Genomic DNA, 11719 nt, shown 5'->3' with positions numbered 1-11719 from the left:
CCTGGGCCTCTACTTGTGGAAGTTACAGGGGTTATATAGTCTGGGTCAAGGATATTGCAGGCCAGAAGAGTGGCAAAAAACCAGTTGCAATCCTGCTTGTAACATTTCACTGCAGTCAATCTACAAATATGGAATAGAAACACTTCCTGTACACAAGCAGTTAGCAAATAGGATCCATATCATTCCCCCCTTTGATCACCTTAGTTTTCTTTAGGGCATCATAGCACAGCCTTGCAGCCCTTTGATTTCCAGTCAACTGAGGCAGTAACAGCCAAGTCTACAGAAAGGATTGTAACAACTTATCTGGGAAGGTTCAGAACAGTTCATGTATTGTCTTAGACAGATGTAGCCTTGATTTTTCTGCTATGAATAAATCAGTCAGCCTCCAGAGTGACTGAAGCACGGCCATAGATTCTTCAGGCTTCCAACATGCTTTGACTAGTCAGCCTCGGGAGTGACTAGAGCAGGGCTGTCTCCTGTGTGTTGACTAGTCAGCCTCCAGAGTGACAGAGCATGGCTGCAGATTTCTTGTTTCTGAAGCATCAAACGGTGGGACTTTGCATGTATCCATGGTAGCGGTCCTCTTGACTCTAGTGTGGTAGATTCATGGGCTGATTCCTGTAACAGACATCAGTAGCTTTTCCATGGCTTAACCTTCATAAAGTATACTCATAAGGGGAGGTTCCTATAGCCTGAACTCCAGGGTACTGGTTCAGCTTCCAATGAAGCATGAGCATCTCCATTTTGAATGTTACTCTGTTGCCATTTTCCTTTCCCCATAACTTGATCCATATGTGCCTCCTAAAATTCCTCACTAAATACTTATCACCAGCAGATGCACACTGCCATCCATCTCTGTCCTCCTAGCTGAATATTTATCACCAGCAGATGTTGCTAATTACAACTGTCCTTCCTGATAACTTGCTTTTTCAACTTTTGTAAACCACTCTTCCTTAATTCAAGGCTTGTAGATTTTTTTATAAATTTGTGGGGGTTTTTTGCCTTTGTGGTTTCTGTCTTTATAAATGTTCTGGGACCAGCAGATGGCATAGTAGCTACGTCGCTAGACTCCCATGTAGTTTGAGTCCCCGATCCGGTGGTTTAAACTCACGTGGGTCGTGTATGTATGCGTGCCCAAGATTCTGAGAGGAGAATGGAGGAGAAGGGATTGCAGCGTGGCCATCTTTCTTGGGGGATGATTTCTCTCTTTCTATGTCTCTGTCTCTCTATCTCTTTCTGGCGAGTGCATGCACCTTAAAGAAAAAACCTCTCCAAAAAACTTTAAAAATAAAAAATAAATAAATGTTCCTCACCTCCGCTTTGAGGCTATGAGGTTTTAGACTGACTAAAGTCCTCTTGCAGCCATCAGTTAATAAAGACTTCTATAATTTTGTCTATGACTAAATATACTCTTATTTCTTGATGATCAGAATGTAACATTTGGAGGCCCAAGCAAGATTCTACCTACTGGTACCTGAGTTAAGCCTCCAAGGAGGATGGCCTCACTTGAGCCATCTTCCTTGAGGTACTCTAGGGGAGACCACCTGAGACATTTCAGGGCCCCAGGGATGTCTTTTAGGAGTTTTGATGGATGGGCAGGAGATGCCAACTGATCCTTCAAAATTGTGGAGTCCTGGTAAGACCAGAAAAGACCTTTGGAGGCTTCTTTCTTTCTACCTGTCTCTCTTCACTTTTTCTTTGGAACCAGTCAATTGGTGAGTATAGGATTGACACAGGAGTTGCCCCCAATTGAGTATTCCAGGGTCAACTGGATGCAGTTAGAGGAACTCCTACTTTGATTCCACTAAGATATTGCTGAAATCGTGAGCTAGATGATATGTCTAGTGGCTAGGTAGGACACCTAGTGGTCTTTTTCTTCCTGGCCTCCAGATGTATTCTTCGGACCAGTTGAGTTCTCTCTTATGATTCCTTTCCATCTCTACTCTCACTTTAAGGAATATTTCTTGGTGGGAGGGAATGTCTTGTGAACCTCTTGTGTGTGAATGGTATGTGACTGTGTTTGTGGCTCCACAGCTTTGGCTACAGAGCATGAGTGGGCTCTAACCTGATAGTCATGTGACCTCATAAGGCTCAGGATGGTACTGGGATCTGAATGACAGTCTACTTCCCTGTGGTCCCAGTCCAAGCAGAGGACTTATATCCAGCTGGAAAAGCTAAGAGACACTCAACAGTTCCCACAAGAGGTGTGGCCAGGTGCCTCCATGGTCCTCTCTATGGGAGGGGCACCACCCTTTGTCTGTCTTGTGACACCAATACAGGGAAGGGACACACAGGGAGGAGGGATTTTTCTCATATGTCCAAGAGATCTTTCTGTCCCTGGGCACTTGGCATTACTTTCTTTGAAGCCATTTCTGATCTTTATTTGTCCCAAGTGCCTTGTTTGTCAACACTTATCTGTCAAGCACCTTTTTTTGTCAAAAAGGGAGACTCATTTTGTGTGAATGTCATTTTCAAGGAGAGCTTACTCCCTTAGAGTGTATGGTAAAACAAACAAACTTCAGGCAGGAATATTCAGAAGATTATGATACTATGTTGGCTCCCAGAAGACTCCAATAGGTTCTATAAAATAAAGTGGCCCTCATTCAGGGTGGGCTGGCCCTCCAAGGGGTCACCCCTGACCCCTCGGTCACTGCTGCTGGCACTCTGGGCCTAGAGGCTGAAGCCTTGGCAACACCCCAGAGGCTGCCCCACTTATCATCTGAGATGCTCCTGACCAGAGTCACTGTGGAGCTGCAAACTTAACCACTCATACTCTGGCCTGAAAGCACCAGAAGAGCCCTGCTGATGATCAGATTCAAAGAGGGCAAAACAGAAACCTCTGTTATGGAGAGGAAGACAATAAAAGGCCTTAAGAAATTCCATCCAATTTGATTTATAAAAAGAGTGTTCATACAGATTAACTTGAATGCATTTCAAGTTCACATGGCAACTAAATAAGCTGGCTTCAAATATGATAAAAGGGAAAGGCTTAATCAATGAAACTTCACAGTTTCTAACATATATTTTGTCCAGGGTTTTCATTAATCAGACAACATTATGTTTACCTTAATATGACTGGTTTAATAAAACAGCTAGTATTTATGTGTCGTGTGTTGCATTTTATATGGTAAATATCTAATAGGGAAATTAATTTGTGACTAGCTTTTTCTGGCTCTAGTTTTAGTGCTAACAAGCAGTTAGTTAACCTTTTTCATCCCTAAGGTACTTAGAATATTTAGCTTTCATTTTCTGCTGATAGTTAATTGAAGTATCTAAGCTTTTCACTGTCTTTGACAAGATTTCTCCCAAATCAAATTCTAAATTAAGGTCTTTGTCCTCAAAGTAGCTCTTGGATGTTTACAGAGAGTCTCTGAAACATCCAAAAGGGAAATGTTAAACTAATCAGGCTTATTCTTTATACATTGGATAAAAATGAAAAGCATTGTCAAATTAAGTAATTCTAACTTTCTTGGCCTTATATTAGAGTTACATGTATAAATATGTTATATATTTGTGTATATGTATATATATGTATGTATTGTGTTCCAAAATAACTTGAGATTCTCAGAAATTTATGATAAGATATTTATCAGTCATGTTGTTGATTATTATGTTAAACTGGTCTATATAGCGAATTTTTTTTGTCAGATTCTTGTCAGAGCATTAACTATAGTTAGTTCAAGTCTTATTGTCCCTGGGCAATTGCTTTGTTGGACGTCTTTCTAAAAGCTTTTTGCAAATGGCTATACTCCTGGTGTTATGTCCTTAAGGAAATTCACAAAGAAAATAAAAAAGGATGTACTCTTACAAGTACAGGTTCCTAAAAATTAAATCATTTAAGTGGGTAAAAATTTCCATTTCTTATGAAAAAAACTGATTTTCTAAACTGTTAAGCCAAAAATAAATAAAAGCAGGGACATTTTTGAAAAAATTGCATGCTAAGTAGCCAGTACAATGTACCTGAATTAAAGAGGCAAAATTAATATAAAAGGATATAAATCCAGTGTTAAGCATGGGCTCATGAGAGCATTGCTGCCTGGATTCCCCTGAGTCCTCCTTATAATTCTTCTTGTTAACAGGCTTTATTTCTTCCTATTGTTGGTCTTTAAATTTTATAAAAATCGAGAGGGTCTATTAGTAAGATTGTTTAATTTTGTATTGAAAAAGTTGTTAAATATTTTTGCTGTTATTGTTCATTTGTACATGTTCATAAGCTGCTAGCATATGCTAAAAGCTAGGATTGCCTAAAATCAAAAAATTTTACTCACTATGGGTAAATGTAGATCCATTTCTACAAACTTAATAACTCCTCCAAAAAAATGTTGTATTTCCCAAGGTGGGGGGAGAAGAAAAAAATAAACATGGGCACTTAATAAAAACTGGGTCTTTATGTATCAGGGACGAAAGCTAGAAAACTCCTGTTCAAGAACTTAGTAGAGTAAGAGTCTCAAAGAGTAGGTTGGGACAGGTTAAGGACAGAGTTCCTAGCTGCCTTCTCCCCACCTTTGCCTTCTTGGACTCCTTTTCTCTTTAGTTAAACCTCTTTCCCACTGGACTCTCCTCTCTGTTAAATGATCAAGAGGTCTAGTTAGAAAAACAAACATTTAAATTAAGAATGAATTCTCCAGCTTGGGCTTTTGTATAGTCAATAAGGCTGATGCCCTGTAAAACCCATAAAGTGAGCTCCGCCCTCCCAGCAATACTCTGCTCCTCTTTGCAGGATCTATAGAAATTTAAGTTCATTTCCCAGTTTAGGATCTCAATTCAGAACAGATATAAAAAAGTTCTTAGATAATTCAAAAAAATAACAAAATTAGCAAGGCATCTTAACCTAACTCTCATTTAAATGGCACCTAGTAGTCACTCATGGTAATTCTGAAGAGTAGGAACTTATCTGAGAGCAGGATCTAGAAACCCAGATCAAAGCCTCTGCCTCAGAAGAAACTCTGCTTCCAATTTGGGCATCCTGGGCACTGAACAATGTCCATGACTGGTATCCTTATGTCCCTCAGTGGGCCTTGTCTCCAGTGTGGTCATTAGGGACAGAATGTACTGAGCTCTAAAAGGAGCTCAGGACTTCTAAAGACCATATTGGCCTTTGAAACTGAGGATTGACGAGGTCCAAAACCCCAAAGGCCCCCCTTGGCCACCTAACAATCTCACTAGACAAGCCTCAGGTAACCCTTAAAGTGACTAAGATTAATTCCTGTCTAAATCAAAGGTAAAGATTGTTTATAAAAAGTACACGCATAAGAAAAAAATAATAGTGAACAGTTCGGCTGACCATGTGGCAAGAAAGAAAATTATGAGACCTAGTTGGAGGAGAGACAACTAAAAGTTCTTCTAGCTGTCCTGGACCCTGTCCTCCCATCCTTGCCCACAAACTGAGGACCCAAAAGATGGTTGCGGTTACCAGAAGGCAGGCCAATAATCCCCGAGGTCCTTGGGCAAGTCATCATAAATAAAATACATCAAATTACCCACCAGGAAAAAGCAAAGCTTGCTGAGCTGGCTAGAGAAAAATACTTTGTGCCTAATCTAGATAGCCTTATTAATAGTGTTGTCTCAAAATACATTGCTTGCACACAGGTGAATGCTAAACCTTCAGACAAGACTCCCTTAGAAATCTGATCCTGGGTTCAGGGCTGGTATGAACTGCACTCACAATGGAGGCAGGGAAGCCAAACTGGAGCCATGGCCAGTACAGTGGTAGCAGTTGGACTGACTATTGCTGCTGTTGGATTTACAGGTTGTTGTGTTTTGTAAGCCATGATGCATATGGAGCTGTAAGTAAAACAAGCTTTTTGAAGTCTACCGAAATCTGCCTTCAGTGGTGGCTATTACAGAGGTGAATTTGAACCCCAAATGACAAAACAGGAAGCAACACTAATATTAGGTGTAAGCCCTACTGCTAATAAAGAAAAAATTAGAGACATTCATTGATGAATTATGCTTTTAAATGATCCAGACAAAGGAGGATCTCCTTATATAGAAGCCAAAATCAATGAAGCTAAAGATTTACTAGAAGGTCAATCAAAAAATGATTTAATGTATGATTGTAAATTCTTATTAGTTTATGTATATGAGTATCAGCTTTTTACAATAAAATGCCTCAGAGCTACAATTCTTTTTTTTTTTTTTTTTTGGAGAGATTTTCACTATAGGACGCATGCGCTCGCCAGACAGACAGAGAGAGACATTAGAGACAGAAAGCGAGAAATCACTCCCCAGGGGGGATGGTCATGCCACAATCCCTTCTCCTCCATTCTCCTCTCGGGATCTTGGGCACGCACGCACACGCGCCCGGCGTGAGTTTTAAGCCACCAGGTCCGGGACGCGAACTGCGGTCGACTACGTGGGAGTCCAGCAACATAGCCATTACGCTAACTGCTGGTTCCCAGAGCTACAATTCTTAAAAATGACTTGACACAAGCTAAGTCAGTCTTGGTATACATTTGATTACATTTGAGGATTTTAAATAAACAATAGATTCATTTAGAATGTTTAGCAATTTTCAGTAACTATGGACGAATGCTTATCATTTGAATAGACATATTGCTCATTAAGTAAGTAATCTGGTACCTGTGCATACTTTTTAAAGGCAGAGTGAAATGTAATCCAATGTAATATAAAGATTATGAAGATAATAAAAAATAAAAAAATAAAAAAAAGAATAAATGAAATTAAATAAATAATTATTTCAAAAAAAAAAAAAAGGCAGAGTGAAGACAACCCTTGCTCTCAAGGAGCCTGTAGGCTAATGGGAGATATACAAACTAATAATTAAAATATGCAATAAATGTTATGATGGAATTAGCATACAACATATTGGGAGGAAAAGTTGTTCAAGGTGTATATAAGCAGAGCAGCTATTTGGAACCTTGCATTTAATGGTGAATTTCATGATTGTGAATTTAAAAATTCTTATCTCATACATTAAAAACTAGTTTGCATAATGAAAAACAAAGAAAGAAAGAAATCTGATCCTGGGAAACTACTCCTGGGAGCACTGGAAAAAGATTTTACAGAAATCAGACCTCCAGCACAGGGCTACAAATATCTGCTAGTATGTATGGACACTTTTTTAGAGCAGGCTGAAGCATTCCCAACAAGATCAGAAGCAATCACCATTGTTACAAGAAGACTAATCCAGGAGCTCAACCCCTGGTTCAGTTTGCCTATAATTTTGGGTCTGATAATGGACCCACCTTCATGGCCAAGATTTCCCAAGACATTTTGAAAAAATCTTGAATATAAATTGAAAACTTCATTCTGTCTATTGACCCCAAAGCTTAGGGCAGGTAGAACATATAACTAGGACCTTTAAAAACACCTTAAATAAATGGCCTTCTTTTCATAAATAACTTAAAACAATGGTTAGACAAAAATTAGGTAAGTGTAAATAGAATAAATGTTTGCAATTAAACTTATCTGTTAAATTAAGGTAATTTTTAAAATTAAACTTACTGTGGAAGGTCACATATTAGATCTTTCATGTGAACAACTATTTGTCCATTTTGTTCCCTTACCCTAACGTGGCTGTCTGCTTCTGTAAATGTGCTTGCTCTTCTCATGAGAAAATAGCTTGTGCTAGCCATACAGAAAACCACATCCGGGACGACATCCTATACCTGCTACTGTCTTTGCTAACTCTCGTTCAGCAATGTAACTGCTTCCATGGAAACCCCACTCCCCTCAGAAATAATTAACCTGCTTGATTCAGCTTCTGTAACTGCTTGCTTAGAAATCCCTGGTAACTGACCGCCTATAAAAAGACTACTTAAACTTAGGTTGGGTCTGCAGTTCTAACTCTCACCCTCTGAGCCTCAGGCTGTAGTCCCTGGCTAGCTAATAAAGATTACCTTTAAACTTAATCTGGCTTTGGTGGTCGTTCATTCAGTGGCATTCTACAACATTATAAAAATAAAAACAAAGATAATATAAATAATAAAAAAGGGTTACAGCTGTAAAAATGTATTTCTAATAGAAGGAGTTAACAAAAAAGGTTTTAATATAAAAAGAATTTTGTGTAGTAAAGTTTTTGTCTTAGGTAAAATGGCTATTTCCCAAAAAAGGGGACAAAAACTAATAGATCTAAAGCTAATTGTTAACGGTTTGAGTTACAAGAGTCTAAAAAATGCAAAACATTAATCAAATTAGTGTTCTAAAGCTAATTGTACTAATATAATGCCATCAGTCGTAAGTCAAACAGTTATCTGTAAATGCTATATACAATAAAACACCTAAAAGAGAGGATCCCCTCTAACTATGCTGAATGGGGCCTCGCATAGTTGTACTGGTTACTCTTGACACTGTTAAAGTTACCTTGTGGATCTGTCACACCGAAGCCAAGAGGACTGCTTCCACAGACTCACCAGGGCCTTAGTCCAAAAAGATCATCCAGGGGAGCCCCTCGGAATAATACTTCAGAAAACAAGGAAGCAACAACCCTACTCTAGTCACTTCAGAGGCTGACTAGTATGCACATGGTGAAAACTTAAAGAACCTGCTTTGGTCACTCTGGAAGCTGACCAATCTACACATGGCAGAAGACTGAGGATACAGCTCCTGGAAAAACATGCATGGACTGTCCTGAATGCTCCCAGACCACTTGTAATAATCCCTTAAGCATAACCCTCCTTGTTGTAATTACTTTAGTTTTTGCTATAAGTCTGTCAAACTCTAATGAATTAAAAATAGTACCAAAAAACTCCTCCTATTAGCATTTTTCTATCTGTTATGTGTGGGCAATCTCATTGCACTTCCTTGCCTTTAGCTCAGGAGAGTCTCTTAGTCATGTAAAAAGTTTTCTTATCAGTGCCTCCCAAGCAGTTGAAAAAGGGACTCAGTGACCAGATAGCCAGAAAAAGACAGCCTCCCATTGACCTATGAAAGATTGTATCATCCTCTGATCTAAAGTAGGCTCCTTGGCTCTTGCTCCTGTTAGGTCCTCTATTAACCATGCTTCTAATTTTGACTTTGGGCCTTGGTTTCTGTTTTGTGAAAAATTTTGTTATTTGCATAAGTACCTAACCAAATGCTTTTCTGCTTCTGTGAACTGTTTGCATCGTCTCAGGAAGTACCATATCACAAACTCCCTGTAAAGGACTGAGCCCAGCAGCTGCATACCACACATATTGGCCAAAGCCAGTCTGACCAGACACTCTTGCATATGAATAGTGATGCCTAACAGCTGCAGACCATGAAATCAGCCTGTCAGTTCAAACTGGACTTTACTGCACTTAAATTCAGTTAAACCTCTTAGAGGAGACTATCACCCCCTCCCCCTAGCTGATACTGAGGAATCAATGATTTGATCCCCATAAAAGAGAAGTGTGAAAAAAAAATAAAACAAAGAGAAGTGGGGGGGGGGTGCAGGTGGTGTGGTGGCTAAAGGTACTGGATTCTCACATGACTGACAATAGTTCAAGTCCCAGACATGCCTGCCGGCTTGCTTTTTCACTTTCCCTTTCTCTCTCTCTCTCTCTTTCTGTCTCTGTCTGGTTGAATAAAAAAAAAATAGTAACAACAAATGGAATTAAATAAATAAAGAATTGGGGAAAAAAAGAGAAATGAGTAATGAAGCATGAGCATCTCCATATTGAATATGACTCTGCCACCATTTTCCTTTCCCTGTAACCTGTCCCATATGTGCCTTCTAAAATTCCTCACAGAATGCTTATCATCATCAAGTGCATACTGCCATCCATCTCTGTCTTCCTAACCTAATATTTATCACCAGCCAATTATAATTGTCCTTCCTGATAATTCGCTTTTTCGGTTTTTGTAAACCATTCTCATATAACTCAAGGCGTGTAGTTTTTTAGGTTTGTGGGATTTTTTGCCTCTGCCATTTTTGCCTTTATAAACCTTCCTCCCCTCTGCTTTGGGGCTGCAAGGTTTTGGAGTGACTCAAGTCCTCTCACAGTCCCCAGCTAATAAAGACTCCTATAATTTGGCTATGACTGGATGTCTTCTTATTTCTCACTGATCAGAATATAACACTGATGGGCATTGTTCCTGGCACAGGTTTCACATCTTCTACTGACATGGTTACACGGAGTTGCAGAAAACAGTCCCCAGTGTGTCAATTCATGATACTGAAGCACCAACTTTATGAGCCAGAATATGTGGAACAAATAGTCACCCATTTTGTAGCTTCCGCCAACCCTCTCTATTTAGATCGGTGTCATATTTTAGGGCCTGGATGAGTGTCCATAGTTCAGTGCACTGAACTGACCAGCCTCTGTAGTCACCACATACCCGGCTTCCCATTGTTCATCCTATACATAACTGCTGTCATCCAGTAAGAGTGTTGAATCTGGTCCAAGAAGAGCTTGTCTGACAGGTCTAGTCTACTTAAACAGACTTCACAAATGGCCTCTTTGCAGTTATGATCGGGCAATTCAGGCATGGAAGGCAAGAGGGTTTAGCATGTACTCCATCTCCAGCCATGTGTGTGGATTCTTGCATAGTAACTCCTGGTTCTGAGCTGTCCTTGCCCCCATCAACCACCTACAGCCTCTACCATTCATCAGAGTCACAACAGCATCAGGAACCTTCTTCCCATTCGAAGACATACGGGAGCTGGCTCTTAAAAGACAGAGACAGAAGGCATCCTTGAAGTCCAATCATGTAAACAAAATGGCTTGATGTAGCAGGAGGTTCAGGACTGTGTAGGGTTTTGACATTACAGAGTGGAGGGTTACAGCGGCATTGTTTACAGCACAGAGATCTTGTACTGGCTGGTAATCTCCTCCGGGTTTCCTAACTGGCAGTAGTGGAGTGTTCCAGGAAGACTGACATTCCACCAGAATTCCAATTTTTTAAGGCATTTAATGTGTCCTTAGATGCCCAATGGTGCATCTCTTGTACCAAGTATTTCCTCTGCCTGACTGAGGTGACACGAGGTTTTAGGTCTATGACAATTGGGGCATGGTTCTTTGTCATTCTCTGCCCTCTCTCTGCCTCACTCCAATGAGCACACACACCTTACTCAAGAACCTGAAAATAAATAAAGGCCGACTAATCTACCACTAATATTTACCCACAGCAGTAAGTTAAGAATGATTTTGAGCTTGTAGTCTTACTCACTGGGTTAAGTCATGACTAACAAGTATTTTTTCATGAGCTTTGGCTGAAATAAACCTTAACCAAAGGTCTGGCAACTGGGTCCTGGCTTCCATTCATCCTCAACAGCCCTGGGGCAGGTGGTCAAGTCCCCAAGTACACACTGCAACTCAATGCTCCCTCCTTGTCTTTCTCACTCTTTTCCTTTTGATGTGTGTTTTAGGAAAACAGAAACTGGACATTACATTATAAATTATTCAAAGACAAAGAGGATAGAGGATTCATGCCCAAATTGTTGTGTTTGAAGACCTTAATGGTCCTGCCCATCTGGCTTCTAGAACCAGTGATACACAGTTCAGATCATGACATGATCCAGTAGAAATTTAATGATCAGTTATAGTCATGAGACTGCCTCTCTATGATGTCCACCTTGGCCCCAGGCACTCTATAGATCTGTTGATAAGTTTCAAAAATCCTGATCATTAACAGACTTCTCAACGTTTTTCATTTTAGAATCATTAATATGGTTGTCTACACTAAATATATAATGATCTGCTCCACTATAGGTGGGGACAGCGACGAGGCATACACACTGCAAGGCAACCTTTGCCAATGAACATTGAACATGTTGCAAATACATGTCTAGGAT

At 39.9% G+C, this 11719-nt stretch overlaps 1 pseudogene; it reads left to right on the top strand.

Annotated features, from left to right (window-relative positions):
- The first annotated feature begins 5694 nt into the window (after window positions 1–5694).
- LOC102502001 (mitochondrial import inner membrane translocase subunit TIM14 pseudogene) lies at window positions 5695–10211 on the top strand (annotated as a pseudogene).
- Window positions 10212–11719: the final 1508 nt, after the last annotated feature.

Source organism: Tupaia chinensis, unplaced genomic scaffold (genome assembly GCF_000334495.1).
Source record: "Tupaia chinensis unplaced genomic scaffold, TupChi_1.0 Scaffold150128_1, whole genome shotgun sequence".
Classification (NCBI taxonomy): Eukaryota; Metazoa; Chordata; class Mammalia; order Scandentia; family Tupaiidae; genus Tupaia; species Tupaia belangeri.
The sequence above is the reverse complement of the archived record's forward strand: the minus strand, read 5'-3'. Positions and strand labels throughout refer to the sequence as shown.